The sequence below is a fragment of the Gavia stellata genome, chromosome 12 (assembly GCF_030936135.1).
Source record: "Gavia stellata isolate bGavSte3 chromosome 12, bGavSte3.hap2, whole genome shotgun sequence".
Classification (NCBI taxonomy): Eukaryota; Metazoa; Chordata; class Aves; order Gaviiformes; family Gaviidae; genus Gavia; species Gavia stellata.
In genome coordinates this window covers 2,749,989-2,777,138 of record NC_082605.1, presented here as the reverse complement: position 1 = coordinate 2,777,138, position 27,150 = coordinate 2,749,989, and the positions used below count along the sequence as shown (strand labels likewise).

Sequence of the window (27,150 nt, the reverse complement as noted above, 5' to 3'; positions counted from 1 at the left end):
AATTTGCAGTCCTTGGTTACCGTATCCACTTACAATTCAGCAAGAAGTTTGGAGGGTGGGAGGAGACTCTTCTGTCATCTACAGATTTTCCATGCTGGCTTACTGAAAGATTCAGTGTTGAAGCATTAACGCAACTTGAAAACACATGCACTGAGATAATCACTAGTAATTTTGCTACTAGCTTTCTACATTCTCTGCTGTAAGCTTCATACATCAGAATATCAAGCTGTGGTATTCTTCTATATTGGGGTACACAAACATGATAATTAAAACACCACTTCCACCAAATAAACGGCCCATACCTTGTCGTTATTTCCGCCCTGCCCAACCGCCCCCCCCCCCCCCCAAGCTTGATGGAAGCTGCCATTCTCCATCTGGATGATTATCTTTCCTTCCATTCTTCATCTTTAATACACCTATCAAACACCACTTTTCAGGTTTATTATTCATTGGGTAATTCTCTCCTCCTGAGTGTAGCAGAAATTGTATTTTTGGCAGCAATTACCCCTCGATCTTCATTAATACTAGAGTTGTTCTTTAACCCTTGCTGACCTGCCTTTATATTTTGTTTCCAACCCTACACCTCCTGCTTGCTAAATCACATTCTCTGCTCATTTTGCTCCCTTCTCCTGTTACTGCTCCACAAGCTTGCATTTCTTCTCTCTCCGTACGGCTAGTTCCCTGAACACCCACATTTGCTTGTCTTTATGTGGCAAAGGAGAAGCCACTGTTTTGTCTGGACTGGCTTCTCTTCTGACTTATCAACACAATGCAAGGACACAGTGATTCCTGTGTGTGACCACACCACTAGAAAACACTACTGTTTTCTTAACTTAGCCGATGTTACCTATACCTTTGATGAGAACGTTAATCTTTGCCACGAAAATAAATCATTTGGTAGCTGAGAACAAAGCACTCTGCAAAATTTAAAGCCCTACAGCTATCATAAAGCTGGATGGAGGCTCTAAAAGCAATGTGTACACTCTGGGCGTTTCTTTAACGCTTCCACATGTAAATGAATTTAAACAAATATGGTCTCTATCCTGAAAAGGTAGGTGTTTGGAAAGGAAAAACTTTTGCTGTAATTGTTTTTTATAATTAAAATTACTAAGCGATCACATAAACGTTGACAACTCGTATCTATTTCAAACCGAGACTTCCTCTGTCCCCTGTCATGATAGCATCTTCGCACTCCAAAGCATGAAGGCCAAAGGCATTATTAGCCACATTATAACAAAATTACAGTCCTGGTGATTTCTCCTCCCCCCCCGTCATTTCAAGAAAGCATTGAAATTGTAATTTCAGACTCACAAAAGATGTGTTCCTTTACTATCTACGTATTTCTTCATGGGACAGAAATCTACATTATCTGCAGATCGCTAGCGCAGCACCGTTTTATGGTATATGACTCACTACCCCCATATGTACCAAAAATCCAAATAGTCTGTCTTCTACACTCCACACAAGCCTAGGTCGCTGTTCTCCTGACAGCTTGAAAGTGTTAAGCTACTTAATGCTTCTTTTCTTAAGCTAAGTGTTCCTGTATTGTTGGGATTTTCAATGACTGTAATTATCTCATGTAGTGTTACAAACTACACTTTTCTACAGGAATATTGCTTATAAATAGGATCTTTACTGCCTTCTCTCTGGAATTGGATGTTAATGAGCTAGTTGGGTCACAACTCTCATAATACTTTGACAGCACGTGGGCCTCCTGCTTTTCTTTTCGCTCAGTCTCCATAATCCAAGTATACTGGGAATCTAGCAATCTTTTGGAAGCGTGGAGGATGACCCCCCATCTGTCTTTGGTCGTACCACTGAGAAGCTATACTCATGCTTCAAAGTTACACACCATTTTTCAAAATCAGCTTGAGATAAAAACTTTTTTCCAGATTCACTCTTTGACCCATATTGGCATGATCAAGGTCTGGAACCGTAATTTGTTGACCCATACTCCACCTGAAGTCACCGAGACAGGGTATGAATAAAAATGTTTGCACGATCACCTTCACATCACAACTTTTTTATTTGCTTCTCTCGACAAATAAAATAAACACCCTTGAAAGACTTGTACGAGACATGGGTGCAGTTCATTGGCGTATGTCAGTGGAACAGGAGCACGTGCTGAGGGTTTTGGTCTGTTATAATGGAAGCCCCTCCCTGTTAATGCTATTAATAACGTGACCGTTTCAAGCGAGACATGTATCTAGTTCACGGAGACAAAAATCTGCTCTGAGCAAATTATCTGAAGGCAGATTTGTTACAGACCAGTGTTTGACTGTAGTACCCCATCTCATTAGCTAGACACTGATCCCACTAAGTAATTAGGATGTTTCTTTAGCTCTTAATCCTACCCTGATATAAAGCAGAGGGAAGCATCCATGGGAAAGACACAGCAGTGGCTGGAATGGGTAGCTCTGCAGGAAATTAGAGATAAAACTGACTACATATCAGCTAAGCAAACTTAGCAGATGCTGAGCTCGAAGGAAATGCTTGGGCCCTTACACTCTCAGCATTTTGGACTATTGCCTAGAAACGGACCTGAAAAGGACATTCTTTTTCACCAGTCAATTTTAAATGGTACGCAAACCTAATACTTCATAAATGCCTTTGCACTAATGACTAAGGTCCTGAAAGGGGCTGGTTTGGTTTGTTAGCTTTATCTCCAGCACTATGACAAGAAGAAGTTGCACACATCTTCCTTCCTTTGCAACTGCTCCAAAACATTGAGGTTTCCAAAACCTCAGAAAACTGTATCAGCTTTACCCTTGCCTAGAGCCAACCAAAATGGCTCTCGTTTTCCACTCTGGCTGTGAATACTCTGGAAATCTACATGTCAAAACTGAAAACAAAATTGCCAGGCAAAAATCCTAGGTGCTGTCCAAAATACAACATGCTATTTTAAAAGAAAAAGCAAATTACAAAAAAACCTAAAGCAGCCACAACAGTTGCAGGACTGGAAGGCAGCTTTCTTTGTTCTTCAAGAGAAAGTAGTCAGGCTCTCAGAAGTAAAGAAAACTCAGGACTGATAACAAGGTCTAGTGCGTAAGGCTTGCCAGGGTGGTTGGAAATCGGTATGAAGAGTTCCACTGTGCTGGGACAGGAACAATTCCTTGATGACTAGCTTGACATGCTTCAATTCTCTAGAGTTTTCCCCACCGTGACAATATAGACACGTTGAAGCTGAGATTACTGAGTCAGCACCTTAAGCACTGTGCACTTGACTTTTGGCTAAATACCTTTGAAGTTAATAACAGGTAAAGGCAATTGTAGCATATAGATTAAAATTCCTGTTATAAATACAAAACCAACTAAAAACCAAGCAAAGGTAACTCAACTTCTAGCAAGATTCTTAATTTCCAAATATCTCTTGTAATCAAAACAAGAAAACCCCACTCACTGTTTGTGACTTGTTGGATATTGATCCAGACTTCCCTATTATTATCACGTATTCACCCTAAATGGTCCCACTCCAATAATTTATAATAGAAAATTGATTCCTATGCTGAGGTACAACATTCAGTTACTGAACTGATCAGTGTCAAGAATGAGACTTTCCATTAGTTTAAGCAACAGTACTACCTAGCCACCATTACACCCACCCCAAAACAGAAGGCAGGTTGGAACTGTTTCCAACTATAGAGTGTTGGCCCTAAACTAGGTTCCTTCATTTGCACAGGTCACTATATATTTTTTCTCCGTCTCAAAGGGTGCTGGTGAGTCGGTTCTTTTTAGTTTTGAACAAGTCAACCAGTGGTACTTTAAAACATTTTTGTTCAGACTAAAAGCTTAAATATTAATGCTGATGATTTTATACTCCATGTAAAACAAAGGTGTTATTTGCACTTTAAAAAGCAGTTTATTCAATCAACTCTGTTGTAATTGAGTAATTTAACTTTAATAAACTGCCCCTGAAGAGTACAAAGCACCTTTTCCGAACATAAATCTCAGTGCCCCCATCACCCCTGTGAAAAGAGACCATAACTCTTTTCTAACACCCTAACAATAGCCAAGCTGTCTGCTTTTCAATGTTATCAGCTCTCCATGAAGGGGATCTATAGCCTCTTCCAGTCAATTTTTTTTTTCTTCCATAAATTGATCTTCCAACAGCCTTAGAAATCCTTGGAAACAGTATGTAATTCCTTCCATTTTCACATACAGAGGTGAAACAACTATGTTAATGTTTTACTTGGCATTATACTGAAAATTAACTGAAGAGCATGCAGCAGGAAGACTTGAAATAGGAGATAATCAATGGAAAGCCAGTAGAAATTCAATTGTTTGTTGGTAGCTATGTCTTGTTGATACTGATAAATGAAGCCAGGTGAACAAGGCCAAGGTAGTGTTTTCCAAAACACATCCCACTGCTAAAGAGTCTTAGAACAGTTATTGATACCGAACATCCCCTCTCCCCAGTAGCTCTCCATTTCCAGTTTAGAACAATTTTTCATGTTGAGTGCTTTTCAGAAAACGGCAATCTTACAATCATCAACAAGTTTTAGATCCTTTTGATTGCAGCCTTATTTATTGAATAGATGCACAATTTGCACAAACTGTTTATTATTAACATGAGTTTTAGTCCTCATCTAAAGTATTAACCACATAGCTCAAAAAGCTGCATTCTTGAGGAAAGCAGAAGAAAATACGGCTAACAGTGGTCTGACATCACTTATTCACAGATTTGCACTCAAACATACACATCATAAGGTCACACTGATTGCCAGGTGCAAGACAAGTTTAACTGAAGTCATCTTTGCCTAAACTTCACGCAATCAGTGAGATAATAAGATGTCACTCACGACAGAAAAGGGCAGGAAAAGAGTAAAGTGATGAGCAATACTTTATGCTTATACTATTTTCAGAATAGACAAGAATGTAGCCTGGAGATAGAAGAGAAAGGAAAGCCCTACACAGGGGAAAGCCATGATAAGAACAACCTAGCACAATAAAAATACTGTATGTGTGTCTGTACATGTATTAGAGAGAGGAAAACCAGAACCATGGATTTCTAAGGAGGGGAAAATGTCAGAGGTGCTTATTACAATACCAGACAAGAAATTAGAAGCACATCATCTTAGTCTAAGAGATAACAAGGAATAAAGGAGAAAGCAGGAGTTTGAGTCACTGGAAGGGTTCAGGGACTAATAGACACTTTCAGAAATCTGGAAATATTCAAGGGAATTTTAAAGAGATAGGCCAGGTCAAACTGGATTAAGTTTCCCCTGTCTTTTTATAAAGTTAAAAAACGTGATTTTTTTTCCAAAATATTATTTTTACATATACAAAACGTATTTTAGAGTATTCCAGGAAAATGAAGTTTGCTCTTATGTTCAAGCATCTGAGAGGGAAAACCACACCAGTTCTTATAAAGTAAGTTTTTCCTCTACTTCATGTTTTCCTCCTTCACCATCCACATCTTAAACACAGTACCAAAACTGGCCATTTACTTTTCAGCTAGTGCCCTTGGATCTTCACGAGGTTGAAGTAGTCAAGACCTGCGTCTCCTCCAAAACCCAGCATAACTCCATGTTCGCTCTGATGAAGTTGCACAAGAGCGCTTAGAGAAAGCAGAGATTTGCTTAGGATAGTTGACCCACGGGACAGGTATCAGCTGCCGTCACCGTTTTGTCACACTGAGTTAACATTCACAAGATGCAACTGATACATTCATCGGTGCCAGAAATGGATTATCTAGCTGATTTGGAACCCCTGGTTCACCCATTCTGCCAAATCTATGGCAGATAAAGCAGTTCGGAGAGGAAAGCCAGGTCACTTCTACACTGCCGGCTTAGTCTTATGCCACTATTGAGACAATTGTGGTCTCCATGCTGGCCTCCAGTAGAGTACAAACTAAAAGCAGTCTGCCTAGTAGGCAACCTTAGACTATCTACCAGTAACGCAGATTGTGATCAGCATTTTGTGTTGCTCCTCTATAGCTATAAACAGCTCATCAACTTTGGCAGCTGTAAGTTCACCATAAGATGAATAAGAATGCAAAAAAAATACTGCATGATTAAACCATTAAATTAATAACACTAAAGCAAAATTCATAGTTTACCAGATCCTTTTCGTTTCTAAAACTTGTATTTGTCACATCATGCACAGTAGTAGAGGCTTCTAGCCTTTATATATTCTAATATGATGACTCACACTACGTTACTGAGCTACTCTCAGAAGTAATCTAAGCTTTAGAATAAAATCACTGACTACAGCAGCCTTAAGAGGAAGAGAAAAAAGATCAAGAAAAACATTCACTGGAAAATAAGCTTCTATGAATGAGGGGGAAGTAATTTTGTGTCAAAAGGAAATGCTCAGTTATACGTTACATGTCTTTGTAGCAGGTTACTTTAAACTAGGCCTTTCTAGGAACACATCAGTAGCAGAATACACGCACTTCAGTAACCCCATGAAAGACTGAAACAGTCCCTGCAAGTGAGTCCCCCCCTCTTACGGAAGGCAGTCAGCTTCAGCAGCAAGTACTGCTCACAAGAAAACCAGCCTGATCAAAGCAAAAGCTGCTAGAATAGGCAGGGAGCATATCTGGGTCGCAATCAGCAGCGCTCTTTTGACTAAGCGTCAGTGACACGTTGGCATTGATATCTTCATCGCTGACCTCCAACGGCATCAGCTGCACGGAAAGCAGGGTGGCTCACTCCCGTGTCACCCACCGAGGGACGGCGGGGAGAGCTCACGCAGCCTTCCTGCGGGGACACGGCACCGCTTTCACCCACCACCCATGGATGGACATCATTCCCATGCAATTACAAACCCTTTGGACACTCTTTTGAGAATTACGCCGAGAGGAACCCTCAGCCACAACGATCCAGCTGGTGCCTGCTCTTCAGAGCAGAATTCCTCCCCAGAGGTATCACAGATCTTTGGGACGCCTGTTCCCAATGCTGTATTGAAGTCATCTGTTCCAACACCTAGAAAGATGCCAGCTCTACCACTTAATCGTTTGGCTACAACGTCGGTGTGCATATACGTTGTAGCACCCACAGCCACGCAGTTCATGAGCAAGCTATGCCACACCCACTGCAGACTACTGTTGATTTTCGCTTTGCCAGTAAATGGAAAGATATTTTTCACCCTTCACAGCTACAAATGATCACTAACTCATCTATGGTATAACCTTCAGGGTGGCTCCAAATCCCCATGATGGCTCTTTGGGTTTTGTTTCTTAATAGCACATACCTCTTCCTCTTTGCAACATCTGACCTTTTAAAGTCACTTTCACCAACACTGCCACTGTGTGAAAATCAGACCACACTAAGACAATTCTGTTAGATACTGAAAAACTTCAGGAGAAAAAAAAATAATGGCTTTGATCCCTTGGTTTTGCAAGGTGAAGACCTCATGTGCCTTCTGGAAAGCATCCCTGGATGTTATGCAGCAGTGCTGGTACAAGCCTCGGAGGTGGGCGGCCTGAGGAACAGTCCGTACAAGAGACAGAAAAGATAAGGATGATCTTTTAAGGTGAAGCACCCAATTCTCAAACTGAGATATTAGGAAGGAGAAGCCGTGATGATTCATCACAAAAGAGCAGAATTCAATCCAATGGTACCCTCTTGAAGCATGAGTGAAAGCAAGAGTAATCCATCAAAACATACCAGCAGAAAGGGTCAAGCCTCAACTCTAAAACTCAGAGAAATGGTTCAGATGCAGAACATGGTCAGATCTGTATTTGCCAGACTTCTGTTGTTCAAGACTAGAAAGTCATAGCCACACTAAAATTGCTCTATCCGAGCAGCTTTTGTATTTGGTTTAGTTTTCTTAGGATGCAGTAAGTGAAACAGCCTACTTCCTCGCTTCAAAGCGTTACTTGTGCATACGCCTTTAAAGACCCAAGCGATAATACGGAACTACAGCAGGGACTGTCAACCTGTACGGGTAACAAGAGCGAGCATAGAGATCTAAACTGAAATGTACTCTACAGCATTTCATATTATAGTTTCAGACACAGCTCTGTTCACTGCATTGTGGTTCCCGGCAGCACAAATGGGAATGTTCGGTTATTACAATTCCTGCTATTTGTGCAGACTGCAATCTCTCCTCCCATCAGGAGAAAACTCCAAAAGCATTGGGTCACCAAGCTATAAAGCCTGTGATAAAAATAACTTCTCAGATGCTAAAACACATATTTTAGCAAATATGTGGCAAAATTAAATACAGATACATGTTTTTCTGAGATGCACTGATGGCGCTACCCCTTTGCCTGTGTACACCTGTATCGACACAGGGCAATGTTCTTCATAAGAAGGATCTTATAGCACAGATGACTATATACACAGCACAGATCAGTTTGATGCTTCTGTCTGAATGTGGCTTTTATATCAGAAATATGAGTTGCCACACACTGATGCCTCCTTCTCCTCCAGTTCATCTCACTACTGGAAAATAAGATAGTGAGTAGGTTCCCAAACCAGATTTGTCTTGGACAGGACAGGTCTAAACCTCAGTGCTGGAATTCAAATAAAAGGAGCTCATCAGTCTCCGATTGGGATAAAGCACAGGCTACCCAGAAACTGAAAATCAGCCTAACGGTAGGAAACCAGATTGTTTTCATTAGAGAAATGTTGCTAGGACGGGAGATGGACTGAAGTGGTCTGGATTTGAAAGTCCAAATTCAGGCTTCTTGAGATGGCTTATTTTTTTCAGGGAAGCTCTATCCCATAAGTAGAATAGTGGTTTTTATTTTTATGTATTTTTTTACATGCAATTTTCTTACTTATTTTCTCCCTCACTTTTAGGAAACTAGTTTCATAAATGAATGTGACGGGTCTCTTTCTGCCTTTGGCAATCAGTGTATGACTGGCCTTTGAACACGTTTCAGAGTCCAAAGAGGTACGTGTCCAGCTAACATCATCAGCACTTCTCTCCTAGTAACTTCTCCAGCGCTCTGACGCTAAAGCTGAGTATTGAACAGCATCCATGTTAATTAATTCTAATTTTAGTTCCACCTCTTTTTGACCACCAATAAATCCATGTTGCTTTGTAATCCAGAACTGGGATATGTTCCAGCATTACAGAATTTGGCATTTTAAAACCATTTCTGTACCTACCCCATTTGTCAGGAACCTCAGTATGTTTGGCATATGAAAAAATAGACAGACCTCCTTTAGGGTCAAGTAAAGTCTACAGGATGGTAATTCTAACAGCAATATCATTCCTGGAACTGCAGACAATATCGCATAGTGATGCCATTTGGTGTGGAGATGGCATACTTTGCAGAAAGAACATGATCTGTTTGTCATTAAAACATGCTGAAGTTCTTCCAAGGGATCAGCTACTAGAAATGGCAATTCTGCATCAAAACCACATTCTCTGAAAATCCTTTACTTTCCCCTTATATAGCTTTGATACCAAAACAAAGTTTTCATTCTAAAACAAAAAAACCAAACCAAACCCACCCTTTCTTTGCATCTTTAGAGAGCCTTTTAAAGATAAGTAGTTACAGAAAGATGTTTTTTTATTAGTCTCAAGTCTGTTGTCCAACTATTCCTCAGATATTTCATAAGCTAAATGTATTTCAAGGAGCTGCCAAAAATAGGAGTTTTATTTAATTCAAGTAACAGATCTACATATTTAAAACTATGCCTTTCTCTGAATCCTTCTGTGATGATAGCTGTTATCTGCTGCCTTCATGGTAGGTAGTGCTTTTACTTGGGTTTATTACTGGGGAAATTAAGTGTTACAGCTGGTGTCAGACCAACATGACATGGTTTCAGCGCTGTGCTAATTTTCACATCCTCAGGCACCTTCAAATTACACTGAAGCAGAGAAGACTTCCACTAACTTGAAATTCAGGACAAGAAATAAGCGGGGTCTGACTGAACGGGGGAACAGGGACAACAGCCTACTTACAACACAGAGCACTTGCTCCGCTCAACAGGTCTAACGGCTGTAGGGCTCAGTGCTCCTACCGCTCAGGGACGGCGGGATCCCAGTCTGAATCTATTCCTCTGCTTCAGTTGGATTTCTCGAGTACAGGGGAAGGATGGTATGTAGCATCTTAGAAGCAAAGGAGCCTGATCAATAATACAGAGCACAGTGAAAGTGTAATTGTATTAAACACTTAAGACAGTCTTAGTGCCTGATACTTGTCCCACTTCCAAACATTTCCAATCTAAGAGTCACTACACTGTAAACAGAATTTTGATTAATCCCACTGAGGATTCTCTCTCTCCAATGTATATTCTGCAGCTTTGCAGGATATTCCAAATCGGCGACAAATACTCAGATGTATTATATTTAGAGAAAAGGTTACTTATTAAATGTGTTCAGCCTCATCTATCTATAAAGGTAAATGAAAACCCGTAATATCCGGACACTACAAAAAACTTTTTTTTTTTTGGAGATGCAGATTCCAGAGCAACTTTTAAACTTGCCAGCTCACGCCTGACTACCCATAATGATGAACGTGCAAATCTCACTCCATGTTGTCCCCAAAATATCAGTATGCCAGAGGAATGAGCAGTGCTGCTGGTAACTGGTACAGGATTTGCAATAAGATATTTGGCATGGAAGTATTCTAGTCTGGTTTATTACCCCATGCTGTCCTGAGAAGACAACATGAACTGCGGGAATCGGGTAGTCAGTGTTCACACACTCATGCGTTTGGGTACAACTCTGAGTGGCTGCCAGCATCTTCCTGGAGAGCTGGAAGATATACTACTCCTCACCAGTGCAAGTGGAACAAATTCATTTAATAAAGAAAAGGTACTTCTCTAGTCCCGTGCTGTTAGACTTCGATTCATGAGATCATCGCAAACAACAGAAGTAGACCATGACTTTGATGAGAACTGCCAAAATCTTTCTAATTTAAAACGTTAAGTGATCTAGCACAGGGGCTGCTACCAGCTCTCCTCGCAGTAGCCCGTTTTCACTACCTTTGGCCATTCCAATAATTGCCACTGATTAAATTCTACTTTCAAATAGAACCGAAGTGCAGAGCCAGGGGTACTCCCTGCCCCTCCGTCCATCGCTCCCATTTCAACCCACATACATGGGGTTACCAGCGTACAATCATCCGTCCCATTCTGTTTACAGAACAGATAGTCATCTAGAGCCAGTGAAATACAGATTAGGGAGTTACTTTCTCAAGTAGAAATGAAAACAGTAAAAGCTGACAACTGCCCAACCAAGGCAGGAATACTCTCACAGCTCAGTCTTCCAAACATGCCAAGGAACCAGCTACGAAAAATGTGTCAGCACGTCTTCATCCATTGCCTTATGTATTGATTCAGATAAAGAAATGGTCACATGAGATGATAGCAACTAAAAAAAAAAAAATCTTATAGGCTTTTTGGCAGTTTCAGATATTTTGGGTAAAATATAAACTGTTGTGAGTTTTCGTTCATTATTAAAACCAGAAGTCGATTCTCTTGTAGACTAGAATAGTTAAAAAAGAGCTGCAGAAAAAAAAGAAAGGCAATGAAAACCCTTTATAGCTGAGTTACCTATCCAAACAGTGAATGGGAAGAAGTTAGGGAGCAAAGCAGGTTCTGATGCAGCTTATGCTTTAAATTAACTTCAATATTATAATTGACACATACACACTGTTATATTGAAACACAACAATCTTTTTCTCTTTCCATCCTGTGTATTGGGATATTAATGACTTATTTTTAACCAGTTTGTTCCCATTTACCTTTTCTATCAATAGCTCTATTATTATCCTGAATTGCTAGTAAATCTTCTTTGGGGGGGGGGGGGGGGGGGGGGGGGAGGTTTGTTTTGATTTTGGCTTTGCTGTTACAACCACTACTACAAAAAGCATTTACTGGCCTCACTCACCAAAGATACAGTATAGATAGAATTTCAAGGAATATCTTCACAACTTTTCCATACAAGCAGGATTTAGGGGGGCTGTTCCTGAAGAATCACATTTTCCACTCTACCCAGAACACATGATTTTAAATCTGAGTAACCTCAGAAGTATATTATTAATAACAGAATGAATACTGGATTATGGGGAAATGCTGGATTCCACTGGAAATCCTAGTGTTTTGACCATTGTTTGTGTTCCAATTTGGATTTGGACAGTCAGAAGAGTAAGATTTTGATAACTGAAAAGCAGCACCAAATGTCAACTCCAAAAAAGCATTGTTTTGCCTTCATGGTAACCTGTGCGATTACCTGAGTCCTGCTGAGGTTTCAAAGGCGCTGCAGTTCTGCCCCGTTGCAGAAACTTCTGAGGCCGAGCCATCCCGCTGCAATAGGCTGTAAGTTGATCTGGCTGCAATTTTGGCCGGAACTATCTTGAAGTGTTTACAGGTGCAGATAAGCATTACGATTTTCTGATACGGAATTATTTCATTTAGCTTCTAAAGAAAACCTGCTCTAAAGAGCAAGGTATTTGTTTAAAACAAGCCAACCATGATGTATTGAGAACCTTTCAAAAGTAGAGTTCAAAATACCCACCTGTTTTTCAGAGGCTGATTTATTTTACCCCTTTTTTTTTTTTAATACTGCCACAGAAAACCTGCTGAAATGTTTACATAAATGCAATGAAACATTCCCAGAGTCTACACTTCACTACAGAGTATGCTACCCTGCCCCTTTACAACTATTATGCATTTTTTTAAAAAGAAATGATACAAAAAACTTTAATACCTCATTATCAGAACACAATTTAAGCATATATAAGAAATAAGAATATTTATAAGAATATATCCTCTAAGACCAAAGCTACTTACTGAATATATAAACAGAAATAGCTTAAGGAAGATATTTAACTTCCAGCATTGATACTCAAACACTAGGACTGCTACAGAAATATTCCTAAAAGGCTCTTCTGCCTTTTATAGCCTACCAAAAGGTTTTAAAAAACAAAAAACCCCAAAGAGATTCAATACCTCTATTTCTACTCTGTCACTTCCACTTTAAAGCTCAGACTTGTGTTGCTTGCTTCTACTTTCAACATTACATTGCTGTTTGCGTACTTCTGTTTCTCAGCCAGCTGAAAGCCACCATCATTTTCTTTGCCGCAACTATTGTGCTTTAATGTATGATTTGTAAGACTCGAAAATGTAAACTTGCTGAAGTCTACCTAGAAAAATGTGATTATCTTGCTTCTTTCTACAGGCAGATACACGGGCAAATTCACACATGCCGTATTCTTGTACCAGCGTAAGGAAAACATTGCCTTTAGTATTTTAAAGAAAATTCTGCTTTTTTGTTTGTTTCAAGAGTATAATCAAAATTGAAATATCTGTAAGTTAATAAATGCTTTAATTCATATGCATTTAAATCACTGTATGCTGAGCTATTATAAGCTTTCTGCTTAAGGGAGGTTACCCAGGCAAGCCTCCTTAAAGTGGAAATTGAACCTTCGTCTTCAAACTGCTACCGCTAAGACATCCTCTCTCTGATTTAGCTATTTATTGGATAAAACCTTTCCCCTTGGAACAGTAGGCAAGGCATTTTTTTTGAACCTGTTCGCAGCTTCTTGTAAACCGAGGAGAATTCAACCCCTCATAAGTCTTTTCTGAGCGCTACCAGCATTTCTTGCCATGAGAGATGGAGGTGACGAGGGTTAACAAAGACATGGGTGATGTAATAAAATAAATCAGGGGCATGTTTTTGTCTCTATCAAAAGAGATCTGATCCTTCTGAATAGGGACGACAGCTTTATTTGGAGTAGGCTGTTTCAGACAAAATTTATGCAGCAATGCTCAAATCCTCCTCCTTTCCAATCCTACTTTTGCAGGTCAAAAGGAGGAAGAATAAGATGCTGGGCCACAATTTCAAAAGTCTCAGTTGAGGTAAGCATTTCAATTTATGCTGCTTTTTGGATAAAACTGCAATATATAGTATGAACTACAATATATAATTATAATCTGCACTCCTAATCATTACCTGGAGAAAGATACCTTCTGTCACTCTGGCACAGTTCTTGCAAAAAAAAAAAAGCTGTGATTTTGAGATTAAATATGGTTTTAGAAAATAACACTAGTCAGGAAGACGCATGGAGCAAGAGAGTTTACAGAAGAAGAAAACACCAAGCACGTTTTTCCTGGATTGTAACCCAGGCATCCCGAACAGATACCAATCTCTGCTTCACCGTATGCCGTACAAAGATCATGAAGATCTGAATCTCACAGTCCCTGAGAGATTTCTCCTCCTTATTAAGATGGGGGAAAACTCACTTGGTTGATACAGGTAGTGTTTATAATGCCACGTACAACGCATACAAAAGAGGTCCCCCAGTGCTATTATCAAAGAACTTGACAGCAGAGTGATCACGGCAGGCATGCCTGTATTCTCTTAAAGAAACCATTTTCACAAATATCCACCGTTCTCTGGATGGAAATTCTCAGACAACTCCAGTCCAGTGGATCTGGGTCTTACCTGAACTTTCTCTAGGGCTTGGTTTATGCAGTAGAGCACATGGACAAGGAAAGTCTTATTCTACTGTGCTAAATCCATCCTAGTCTTGAAAATAGCTGCAGCATTTTGGACTGTGGAGCTCCCCCAGGGCCGTGTGTCGCCCCAGCAGCGGGACTGCCCAGCAGGCAGGAGGAAGCTGGGGTGAGGATCCCAGCTCCCCAAGCTACGGGAACACGCACAGAAATTACGTGTTTGCAAGAAATCTTCATGCACCTAATTTTGAAGAAAATATCCGTATTTTTGCCAGCATTACTGAGAAGTAAATACTGTGACCATATTGTAATAGTAGAGGCTTTAGATACTTCTTATTACAGCTGTGAGCTGACCCATTTTCAGACCTTTAAAGCTAAAACTGCTTGGCAAAGAGGCAAAAATGTGTGCAGACACATCCTGCGGCAAAGAAACAGAGTGACCCTGTTAAAAAATACCCGAAAGACAGGGGAGAGCATAGGCTGAAAGATGGCACTGATGGCAGAGTTAAAGCAGGTATTCGGAAGACCGGCTTCAAAGGGATCATCAAGCCCAGCAGCCCATCACAGGCAGCTGCAGAGCCCAGAATAGTCCACAACAGGATTAACCTCACAGCACGCAGCCTTAAGTTACTCAGTGTAACTGTACAAACCAGGGTTGGTCAGTCTGGAGAAGAGGAGGCTGAGGGAGGACCTTATCGCTGTCTACAACTACCTGAAAAGGGGTTGTGGTGAGGTGGGTGTTGGTCTCTTCTCCCAAGTGACAGGACAAGAGGAAATGGCCTCAAGTTGTGCCAGGGAAAGTTTAGACTGGATATTAGGAAAAACTTCATCACCGAAAGGGTTGTCAGACACTGGAACAGGCTGCCCAGGGAGGTGGTGGAGTCACCGTTCCTGGAGGTATTTGAAAGATGTGTGGATGAGGTGCTGAGGGACATGGTTTAGTGGTGGACTTGGCAGGGTTGGGTTAACAGTTGGACTCTATGATCTTAAAGGTCTTTTCCAACCTAAATGTTTCTATGACTCTATGAAAAGCTTCAAGAGAAACCATGGTGGTCACCAGCAAACTGGCCCTTGAGAACAGCGAGCAATTTATTAGATGAAAGCGTGTAGGTGATCTTCAGTTTACTCCCCACCTTGTTTGGTTTTGGTTTTTAAACTCTGACAAAGCGGCCACTGTTGCACAGCCATATAAACCAAGATAATCCCATGCCACGACACGGCATTGATGCACTTCTCTTTCCCTGTTGAGTAATGCTAGAAACTGAAAACCCAGGAGCTCAAAAATAATCATTTGTGCTAGATCACATCGAGGTCATCTGACTTGCAGAAATACGAGGTTCCTAGGCCAAGGAGCCTAAGCTGCAACGTGAAAAAACACACTAGGGACAAATCTGCAAAGGAATTCAGTTCAACTGCTTTGAAATCAAGAGAAAATTTCCATTAGTTTTTATCAGCTGTAGCTTTCACCACAAACACATGCAATACAAATTCCGCTAGACCTTTCTACAACACCCCCCCCCCAACCTTTCTGTAGTCTTTTCTGCCTTATAAGGATCCCCTAGCTCACCTCGAAGAACGATTCTTTAGCTATATTCAGTACTGCATAAGTAGGAAGGTGTTTATAGGGGTACAGACAAAATATACTACCTGGCTTCTATGATACCTATCAAAAGCAAAACGGCAAATGAGAATCATCCCAGAGTCGATAGAGACCATTAATATCTACTCGTAAGAAGCCCTCCCACAAACTGCAAGGGGAAGAATAGTTATAGATGAAAAAATACTCTAGAGTTAAATATGCTGCTAATAATGATCAGTATATGCATGGCAGGGCTGAAATGAAGCAAATCTTCCAACATATGATGCTCCACTTCAGCCCCCAGATTTTTAAATTTATTCCTCTTTTTAAATCTGCATTCACAGAAACCGTTACTATGTCATGCCTGATTAGCAGCAGGTACTGACACGGACAGGATGACAGTGACACCACCAACAAAACAGAGGTAGGAATAGGTTTTGGGCTGTTTCTTAGCTATCAGCATCTAGATGGAATGTTATCACATTAGCAAAGGAACATATTATACATATGATATCCAGTGAAGTATTATCAACGGTGAAGAATTTGTGCAAGCGTTGTTAAAACGTCCACTGTAGTTGGACATCAAGATTATACTAGGACTCGGCACATCAGAAAGGCACGATCACTAGGAACAGGCTGCTACTAGACTGAGACCACCAACCAGGCCAGGCAGAGAACTGAGCTGACCGGAGAAGCGGGAGACACCGCCGGGTCCTGACCCCACAGCCCTATTCCTCATTTCCTTTTTGCATTCAGTTTGCCGAGCTCTTCTTTCTGTGCACGCTTAATCCATTAAGCCTCCCGTGAATACGTGCTTCCAGTCTAATGACTTCTCTTGATCTTGATCTCTTTCATTACTAAAGCTGGAAATTAATGAACAGAAACCTCCGCCACCGCTGCAGCGTACTTCGCATTAAGGAGCGCATCCCAGGCACACAAACCTCCAGCAGCTTATTCAGAAATCTGACAAACAGGAGACTTCTGTAACACGCTTCAGGGCCTTACTTCTGCAGCTGGGCTTTCCCCGCATGCAGGAAAGCAGAAAATAGTAGTGCAACAGGGATGCTCCCCCCACGGATGAGGAAAACCATCCGGCACTGGTGTGAGGATCAGCAGTGATTTCTTAAGGAGCAAAAAGCGCTCATTAACAGTTGAAAAAAAGGCTAATTTCTTGACACCAAATCTGGTGATGAATTTTACTCAGCTTTCCCTCTTTGTACCTTAGCATTTAGGTCTCGGCAAAGTAAAATACAAGTTTATAAAATAGATTTTTATTTCAATATTAATATTTTTATAAAAGGTATGTTAAAGCAAAGAATTTGGGAGGCATTCTGGATTTTTCAGAGCATCTTATAATGCAGGCTATATGGAAGGACAACCATTCTGTAAGGGTTTGACAGTCCATCGGATACACACAAGGTGGTCTTAATCACTCCTCCCTACGTAAAGCACGCGTTTGTCAGCGTTTCAGTTAGGCAAACACCACCTAGTACTTCATGTTACTTTTCAAAGCAGTTTAAAACATTAGGGTATTATTTTTTGGGTGCGAGGTAGGTAAGTATTACCCTGTTTTACGGATTGGGAAACAGATTAAAGGGTTTGTGAATCAGCCTCACCTCTTGGGTGCATGCTTCACGATCTGACACGGGCGGTCTCACAAAGGGTGGGAAGGTTGGAGGTTTTTTAGACTGTGAGAGGAAACACTGATAAAAAGTGGTGAATGCACACTATAAATTAAACAAGTTCACAAACTTCCCAGACCTAGATTTTAGTCCAGTCTGAAAAAACTAACTTTAAAATGTTCATGAATTCAGGAAATCTATAAAATTGTACACGGCATTCTCTTCGTAAAACATCTACTACAGGGGTTCGATCAAGCTACATGCCAGAGTTTGCATCTTTTTTTTTATTTTTTTGCTTTCCTGAAGGAAAATTATCATTTCAGTGAGAATCTGAAGTATGCACCAACACAGAAGTGGCAAATAATTAACATTATAAAAAACTATTTAAATTTTACTAAAGTGCAAGATGAGTACCCGAAACACCTTCTTCCTCTTCTCTTCCGCATTACAGAGTCCTCCTTTCTTCAGCAGGTCCAAGAATTCACAAAGTAATTGAAACTTGGTGCGTACACTCATGAAGAAATGGCTATTTCACACCCCCATAAAAAGTCTAAGAGCCAACGCTATTTGCTGCAAAGCCATTCTTTCATTTTGTTGTTTGAGAAGAGACCAACAGTATTTTCTGGCTAGAAATTCTACTCATATCAATACAGACTTAATTCAAGAGCAGCTTGCGTAAAAGTTGCAGCTTGACAAGAATTAACATAAACCATCTGAACAACACTTACTGATTGATACATTCTATTTTAAAAAAAAATGAAATTACCTGTATAGAAACTATGGAGAAAGATTGTTAGAAGCACATCTGCATAGAAGCTGAACAAGCAATGCAGTAACGTTACACGGCAGGATTTTCCTGCGTGGCATCTCCCATGGCTTATGGAAGTCCTCCACCTCCCCTCGTCCACATTCCACCATGACTCCGCACTAGCAGCCTGGTTTGGGGCAGCACTGCTGTCCCCACCTTCTCCACTTCTGAATTCGGCACGCTATTTTATCTCCAGTCATTAACAAAAGCCACTCCAACAGATGACAACACTTCTCAGGGAACATGCAACGCATAACCAGGAAAAACTGACATTGTCAGGGCCTCCTACTACGAATGTCATGGAATAGCATTCCTCTGGAACACCTGCCCATCATTTTAGGAAGTCCTGTGGCCTGGAAGCTTTAAGCCCAGGTGATTTAATTGACCCACTGCATAAAGTGCTGCAGAAATGTTTCCGTAAATTACACAAGGAGTTGGTACCACCATTTAATTTTCTTCAACTGTCTTTTTTTTTTTTCCCTTAAACAAGCAGGGTGAAAAAAAATTTAAAAAAAATCAATACACAGCAGTCACGCTGTTGCAACTGGCTCGCTCATTTTTAAGGAGCGGCAGTAGAAATAGTTGTAAAGCAGAAAGCCGTATCAAACTCCTACCGACTACGTTCAGGGCAGAAAGGGAGTGAGTGTCTCCCTTTTCCATTTGGTAAGGACAAGCTGGTTATAAAGCTTGATCCTTGATCTCATTGCCAGTCTTTAAAAGCATGTACTTGTTTACAGTACTAAAAGTAGAGAGGACTCAAGGGCGTTTGGCTTCAGTGAAGGAAACACAATGCTGATTTGGGGGCTGCGCATCGGCAGGAGGAACCACGCTGCTCAGCCCGCTGCCCACTTAGCCCACCAGCTACACCTTCAAGTGGCCTCTTGGGATTTAAACCCTCAGGACTAAGAAAACACTTAAAAATGCTTTGGTGTTTTTGAAGACTGAATCCAAGTTTGGCAGACTGTATGCACCCTTCGTTTTTAAACTAAGACTTTAAAACGTCACATAGCAGGAATCTCGACACCAGTACTAATTCAGCCATTAAGTACTGGAAGCTATTCCAGTAAGTGAATTCCAGGCACTAAATCACACTAACGTATCTTTTATTCATAAGACACCATGAATTCCTCCTTTAAAAGCAGCAAATACAGGTTAAAGTGACTGTTGTGTCCCTTCTCCCCTACCCTTTTTCAACCTGATAAGCAGCAAGCTTGCTTCTGTTGGCCCTTCCTAGAATAAATAGCTGCTAACACACAAAAACCCTACTCACTCATTCCACCATTCCAGGCAGTGAGCAGAGAAGGGTTAATTCACTACACTATTTCAAATTTTGTTTGCATATAGAGTTCAGTAAGAAAATAACACAAACCCATTCCTGAAGTGGCACAGAGCAAGCCCAGGGGCTCTGGTTGACAGTGACAGCCATGGCTCAGGGGAACAGAAAGATTCAAGAGGTTTAACACATCATGCTGCCTCATTCTCTATGTAAACCGAGGCCAGGAGTTGGCCAAATTTTTAACTCTTGAAATTTTTCACACCATGAAAAAACCCAGTGTTGTTAACATAAGCTTTTCCAAGAATTTAGAGCCATAATGAAAAAACATGGTAAAATTTCAAACCAAGTCATAATCCAGTTTCAGAAGTTCAACTTTGGGATAAAAATGCGTAAAATAATTTACCAAATCCTCAGAGTCTGGTTATTTACAATTAACTAGCTTTACAATCATCATCTGATAAATTTACAAACGTCTACCTAAATTTAGTTTTCCCCCCCCAAAATAACTCTTGAGGGATACTACGTATACATATTTATGGTTCACATGAAGCTTCTAACCAAGTCTTGGCTGAATAATAGAAATGGTACATGACGCACACCTAGTTTTTGACCAAAGAACAGGTAGAACACAAGAAATATCCTATAGAGAAATGGAAAAAAAAAATGGAAGAAAAACTTCCTCCAAGGATTTCAATGAATATTTCTTATGTATTCAAGTGGTTCCTAAAATTTTTGTTAAATCCTTTGAAAACAGCTTTACAGAAAATAGTGATTAACATCCCAAAAATAATGTTTTGTCTTAAGTATGAAAAATCTAATTCTGAAACTGCTTAGTGAAGACTTAAATTTAGTGACCATTTGAAGATATTACCATAGAAGGCTGTGCTTTGAGAAAAAATTCCTTAATACTTAAATAAAGTGTAATAATATCGAAACGAAATACAGCTATGTACATGGATTTTAGTTATTTTTTTTCTTAAATACGGAACTATTTTTTTTTAAACACTGAACCAGTTGTAAGCACGGAATTCTGAATGTTCTAAACTAGAGAATTTGGCAAGTGTTGCCAACAGGATTCTCTCAATTCCCAGGTCAACTGGTTTGAGAGCGGGGCTTGGGAAAAAACACCAAAGGCTTGAACGAAGAGAAAGGCAGACAAGACTGTCCACTCGGCCAAGCACGAGAAGCACGGCTCTCCGGTTGTTTTGAACAGCCGGCCCAACCAAACTGAACCAAGCTTTTCAAACTTGGGAAGACGCAACATTTCTAACAGGTCTTAACAAGAAAGCAGCCGTCCTTCCTCCACCAGAAGGCAAGTCGTTCCGATTTTGAGAGAAGACTGGAAACAGAAAGCCAAGCTGCAAGGAAGACAACTCATTTAAAAGCTCACAGCTTTTATTAGAAAGCATCAGCACTGAAGAGGTCTCTCAGTAAAAGGCTTTTAACAGGGAGCGGAAGAATACCGGCTTTAAAGATGTTCAGATAGTTCTCTGCCAATAAAGCAAAGGCAATTAAAACTTCAATGCATTTCCAGTAGCCGATCGTTTATTTGCAAGCAGAAAGTGCTAATGAGACACAAAAAAAGAGTCTGTGAAAGGCAGCAACGTCTTTTGGTTATAATCCAGTCAAAATGCAGAAGAGGTGCATCTTCCTCTTACAGAAAAATGGAGAGGGGAAAGTATAAAGCCTCTTTGAAGTGAGAAGGCAGCAGTTTTTGAGCTTCAATCAGCCAGTTACAGCGACACTCACGCCGGTGGCCATGCCTGGCCCCATCTGATCTTGATATGGGAAATAAAATGGCTGCAAAAGCCCTAAAAGCACCAGCTACATCGCAGCCTGCCAGTGCCGTGGTATTCCCACCCTGTCCCTGGCGATACTCAGTTCAGCAGAACGCTACCGATTGAATTCCCTTTTCATCCTCTAGCAATACTACATCTTTCATCACGATTTCACAGAGTAACACTCCCTGTTAGGGAGCAGAACGCTAGGCTTTCTCTTCTGCACGTCCCCTCGGCTTGGCAGAGGCAGGCTAGCAGAAAGGAAGCATTAATTTAAAATAAGATAGCTGTTATTCATTCTGTTTCCCACGACTGCTTCGTTTATAAACCCAAGGTGCAAATTTTTTGTTCCGGAAACTTCATTAAGGTTTTTCACAGTAGCCTTTCATAAACAGTTCAGACATAAGCAGGGCTCACTTGTCCTTGAAAATAAGCCCTTATCATCATTAACAAAATCATCTTAAGTTGATACAAGGAATCAAGGCTCACCACTGATTTCATAACATCATGTGCATTTTCCTTTCAGAGCATACCAGGAAAGCACAATTTACTCAGAACTGCAGCTCTACTTCTGCTTCTCACACAGGCAAGCTGAGAGAAGTTCTGAGGTGCAGGCTTTATCTGGGCCATGACTGATGTTAGCTAATAATACTACTTAGATGGGGCCAAAACATAGCCAGGTAAACCCTCTGGCTTCCAACAATACCAAAACACCTGAACGAATCGCATTCAGTTGGCAACAATCTCATAATCAGATTTGGGCAAATGAGTATAAAACTGCTGTAATCAAGCAGAATCACAGAATCACTAAGGTTGGAAAAGACCTGTAAGATCATCAAGTCCAACCATCAACCCAACCCCACCATGCCCACTAAACCATGTCCCACAATGCCACGTCCACATGTTCCTTGGACACCTCCAGGGATGGTGACTCCACCACCTCCCTGGGCAGCCTGTTCCAGTGCTTCACCACTCTCTCAGGAAAGACATTTTTCCTAATATCCAGCCTAAACCTCCCCTGGCGCAACTTGAGGCCATTTCCTCTTGTCCTGTCACTTGTCACTTGGGAGAAGAGACCAACACCCACCTCCCCACAACCTCCTTTCAGGCAGTTGTAGAGAGCGATGAGGTCTCCCCTCAGCCTCCTCTTCTCCAGACTGAACAACCCCAGCTCCCTCAGCCGCTCCTCATCAGACTTGTGCTCCAGACCCCTCCTCACCAGCTCCATTGCCCTTCTCTAACTGCACGGGTGCTTTAGCATAGTTGGCCATATTCTGTTCTAGCAGCTCTGGAATTGTTTCAATGAAAGCAGTAGAACTAATTCAGCAATGCCATTCAAGCCCAACACGTACTTATTTTTTTATATATATATGGCAATGTGCATGCAAGTTCACAGAATCCACCCCTACCTAACACAGTGGCAAAATTATAAATTAACATCATCTAATTGAATATAGTCACTCCGGGGTACAGCGACTGAATGAAACAATCCCCTTCACAACGAAAAAAATATTCTGGCTTGTTACAGGACCATATCTTCATTGGAAGGCTTGACCTTCACAGCACTGCAGAAGGCTGAATTGAGAGGGAGGAATGTTTTTAGTGTAGTGCTAGACTTATCTAGAAAAACAGGTTCACAGTGATCAGGTGGCTGTGCGAAAAAATAGGAAGATATGACAGGGAGATGAGAAACACGCCGTTTTCTCCAACGCCTAGAATATTTCCCACGAGCAAAACTTGAACTTTCCCTTTTCTTACATGTAAAGTGTGTGTGAATATGTAACAAAAACATGCTTAGGAAACTTTCACTGATTTTTTAATACCCATATATGTATTATTTTTTTTAATCCACATGTCACAACAGCAAGAAAATGTAAAGGATTAGGTTTTTTTCTTTGTTTTGCCTTTGGGGAGGGATGGGGGAGAGGGGGAGTCCTCCCAGCAACATTTCAGTTTACTGCACGCTAATCCCTGTTGCAAGAAGTAGATAGATAAACCCACATGTTGCTGGACGAGAGCTAGACGTGCCTACAGTTACCCTGCAGAAAAAATCTGTACAGAAATGAAGCATTTCCAATATATTTGCATCCAGCCAACAACTGAGTCAGAGAAATTTCTCCTGTCTTGCACGAGTTTGATATCTAAATGTTTTTCTTCATCCTAAAAACCATCCTACCCCATTATTAAGATTTTTTTGTACAGTGTGACTTAAGAAGTCAGAGTTTAGATTGCTAGGTTTGGGGTTGTTTTTTTGTCTGCCCTGTTTTTCAGCTTCAAAACTAATATTTCAGTGTATTAAGTTTGGGCAATAGTTCACAGAGGACTAAAGAAAAATAGTAGTACAAAAGGACTGCATAGCTCCAAACCCCTGTAATCTTAAAACGATGCACACCAAGTGCCAGAGCTACTCAAAAAACTTCAGAATCACTGAGCTCAACTCTTAATGGCATTGAGCACTGCAGCTCCTGTTCTGTTAAGCTGGAAGATTTATGATAGTGGGGTTTATAGTGCTCAGCTCCTCAGTATCAAGGCCATTTATTCACCATAAGAAGAAATCTAGGAACTGCTTAACACCTGACAGTAGCAGCACAGAACAATTTAAGAGAATTAAAGACAATTTCTAGATTTAATTGAAGAACTATCTAAGCAGTTGAGAAGGCACGACTGCAAAAGACCAATAGTAAATTTTGCATCTCATCTTCTGTGAAGAAGAACATAGCATTTTCAAAACTAGGAAGAATTATATTTAATGTAGGAGACAAAAAGCTGTTTTTTCATTATTTCAACATACAATCCCATGTGTTACCAATTTCATGTAGTTATAGGAATGTGATTTTTATGCATCGACAGTCAGGTACCCAAAAATAAAATCTACTTCTGCACAGGAGAACCAACAAAAGTCATGTCTTACTGAACCCTAAATGTGGCTTTGCCCCGTCCGCCTATAAACACCTCCTGAATAAAACCTCAGCTCGGTTGTAATCTAGTGCATGGTTGCTTTTACAAACAACTTATTTCAGTAACATCTTTTATACGCTTAGCTGTACAAGAGCAGTTTCCAGGGTTGTTCTTTATCGTGCGACAACTTTAAAGGCACCACCAGGCTCCTCAGCGTGCTATTCTGCACAACCGAATTCTGCACTTTCCCTAGGGCTGGATGTCATACGGGAAAGTAATTTGGTTGTGAAGTCTCTCTCTTCCCGGAGCTCTGAAGCGTATTACAGCCACATCTCAGGAAGTGACACGACGTGCTGGAGAACACATTTTCTAAAGAGTTACTTGGAACTTAAAACAGTTTCAGTGTTATCCTATTAAAATCTATATTATAATAAAGGTTAAACCCCATTATAATGCCATAAGAATGCGGTAAGGTCCCCATTCGGTTCCATGCGCAGCAAATCACATAATACACTTCACCACCACTTAGCCCTACGGTAACACGAAAAGCCTGAAGCCCTAACAGTATGTTTGAAACAGCTTTTCAAGTGCCTATAGCACAAATTGTACATGGAAAGATCTCAGTATACAGGGGTTCATTTAAGAGAAAAATTGCACTGGTACCACCATTCAACATCACTATGTTAATTTTCAGTGGAATTTTTTTCTTCCTGCTCTAAATATACAGACTAAATATATTTTCCTCCTAACATGTCTAAATGTAAGAAATAGTGCTGCAGCAGCTTAAATGTTAATGCATAAATACAGACTGTTTTCCTTAAATATGTACTTAGGTTGTTTTCTAGACAATTGAATTTTTCAGACGACAGTATCAGCTGAAGAGAGCAAATATTTGAATGGTATTCAGTACTAAAAATGATGACTAACAGAACAAAATGGTGTAATTTCAAGAGCTGTACTTGATAATCATCATTTTGAGCAGAGTAGGGAACAGTGCTACAAGCAGCGGGGGTACAAACCCAACAGTCGCTGCAATCAACTTCGGTTTCTTTACAGAGCTTCTGTAGCTTCATATAGCTGACAATTTTTTAAATCATCCTGCCTATTTGAAAAAAACACATATTTTATTACAACCTCTACTGCTGCATCTCTAGCCACGGAAGCAACACTGCTATTCAGCTCCTAGTACCTGCATCTATTTGCTGCTAGTTAGCTGGGTTTAGCAGAGTCCGCACGTGGGATGAACTGTGTTAATGCTTACTGTTACTCCTAGATCTCAGTACAGAGTCAGAAACCTTTTGCCTCCCGCCTGCTTCTTCTTAGAGACATACCCTACCGCAAGGAAATACTACCACAACTCTGGAGCTGCAGATCAGCAGTCACCACCCCTACAGCTTTCATCTGGGGAACGTTTCCTTTGGTGTTACCACAACAGCCAGCGACCATCCTCAACGGACAAATCCCAGGCGAAATTCAAAAAGGGTTATAAGATTTATTAGGAGGCATTTGGCATCCTTAGAAACAGGCGAGACGACCTTGAGCAGAAGGGAGGATGTCCACTCGTGCAGGTTTGCTGCAAGACACAGAGCGGCATGTGAAGAGAGCTCCTAACCTTCCCTTCCATCCACTGCGGCAGCTCTCTGCTCCCGGCGCGGCAGGGCGGAGGGAAAGCCTTGCTCACGTCCTCCGAGACGCGATTTTTGTAACGCAATACCAGCTACCTCCCTAAAGCTCACTCATTCTCCTTATTTACATGACGGTATTGCAGCAGGAGTATTGCTGCCTTTACAACTGCCAGTTGTCAAGCGACAGGGATAGAGAACTGTATAGCCAAAGCGGAATTTCTGCTTCTACAGAGGTCTTTATTAGGGCCCCATCAGAAAGCATTCTTATCACAGCCATGGTAATTGACTGCCCAGCCCTTAGTCTTGTGTAAATCTCAGCTCAGCGCTGCACTTTACGCGTATCAAGCTTTAATGTACTGAAGAAAGCGTGCAGAGTCGAACAAAAGCAATAGCGATCTGTGCCTAGCTACAAACTGCAATAATAGTCTTAAAAACATTCCTTCTACCTTCACTAGGTGAAAAATCACTCATACCAAGGCAGTCAGCAGACTGCTTATGCATAATTTAAGACCCTCATCTAGTTTCCACCAAGTCAATGAAAAACCTCCTACAAACCTTAATGTCAACAATCGTGCCACAGGGACCGAACCGCACAATTCTTAGCTCTTACACCACTGCTTTGTACGAGATGAACTTTGCAAAGTAAGCCAAGTTACTTGTTTTTCCTACATTTTTGCTCTTCCCTCAAATAAAATAAAATATGAATTTAAGGCAAAAGTATGAAAACAAAAGTAAATCTGAGCGTTCTGTAGAGCAAACAGAAAAATTACTTCGAAGCACTATAGCTTCATAGAATCACAGAATCATTAAGGTTGGAAAAGACCTGTAAGATCATCAAGTCCAACCATCAACCCAACCCCACCATGCCCACTAAACCATGTCCCGCAGTGCCACGTCTACATGTTCCTTGAACACCTCCAGGGATGGTGACTCCACCACCTCCCTGGACAGCCTGTTCTGATGCTTCACCACTCTCTCAGGAAAGACATTGTTCCTAATATCCAGCCTGAACCTCCCCTGGCGCAACTTGAGGCCATTTCCTCTTGTCCTGTCACTCGTCACTTGGGAGAAGAGACCAACACCCACCTCACCACAACCCCCGTTCAGGGAGTTGCAGAGAGCGATGAGGTCTCCCCTCAGCCTCTTCTCCAGACTGAACAACCCCACCTCCCTCAGCCACTCCTCATCAGACTTGTGCTCC

At 41.0% G+C, this 27,150-nt stretch overlaps 1 protein-coding gene across 1 annotated transcript in view; it reads right to left on the bottom strand.

Moving 5' to 3' along the window:
• Nucleotides 1-27,150, bottom strand: part of IQSEC1 (IQ motif and Sec7 domain ArfGEF 1) — a 365,437-nt gene that overhangs the window by 230,339 nt on the left and 107,948 nt on the right. The window lies entirely within an intron of this gene.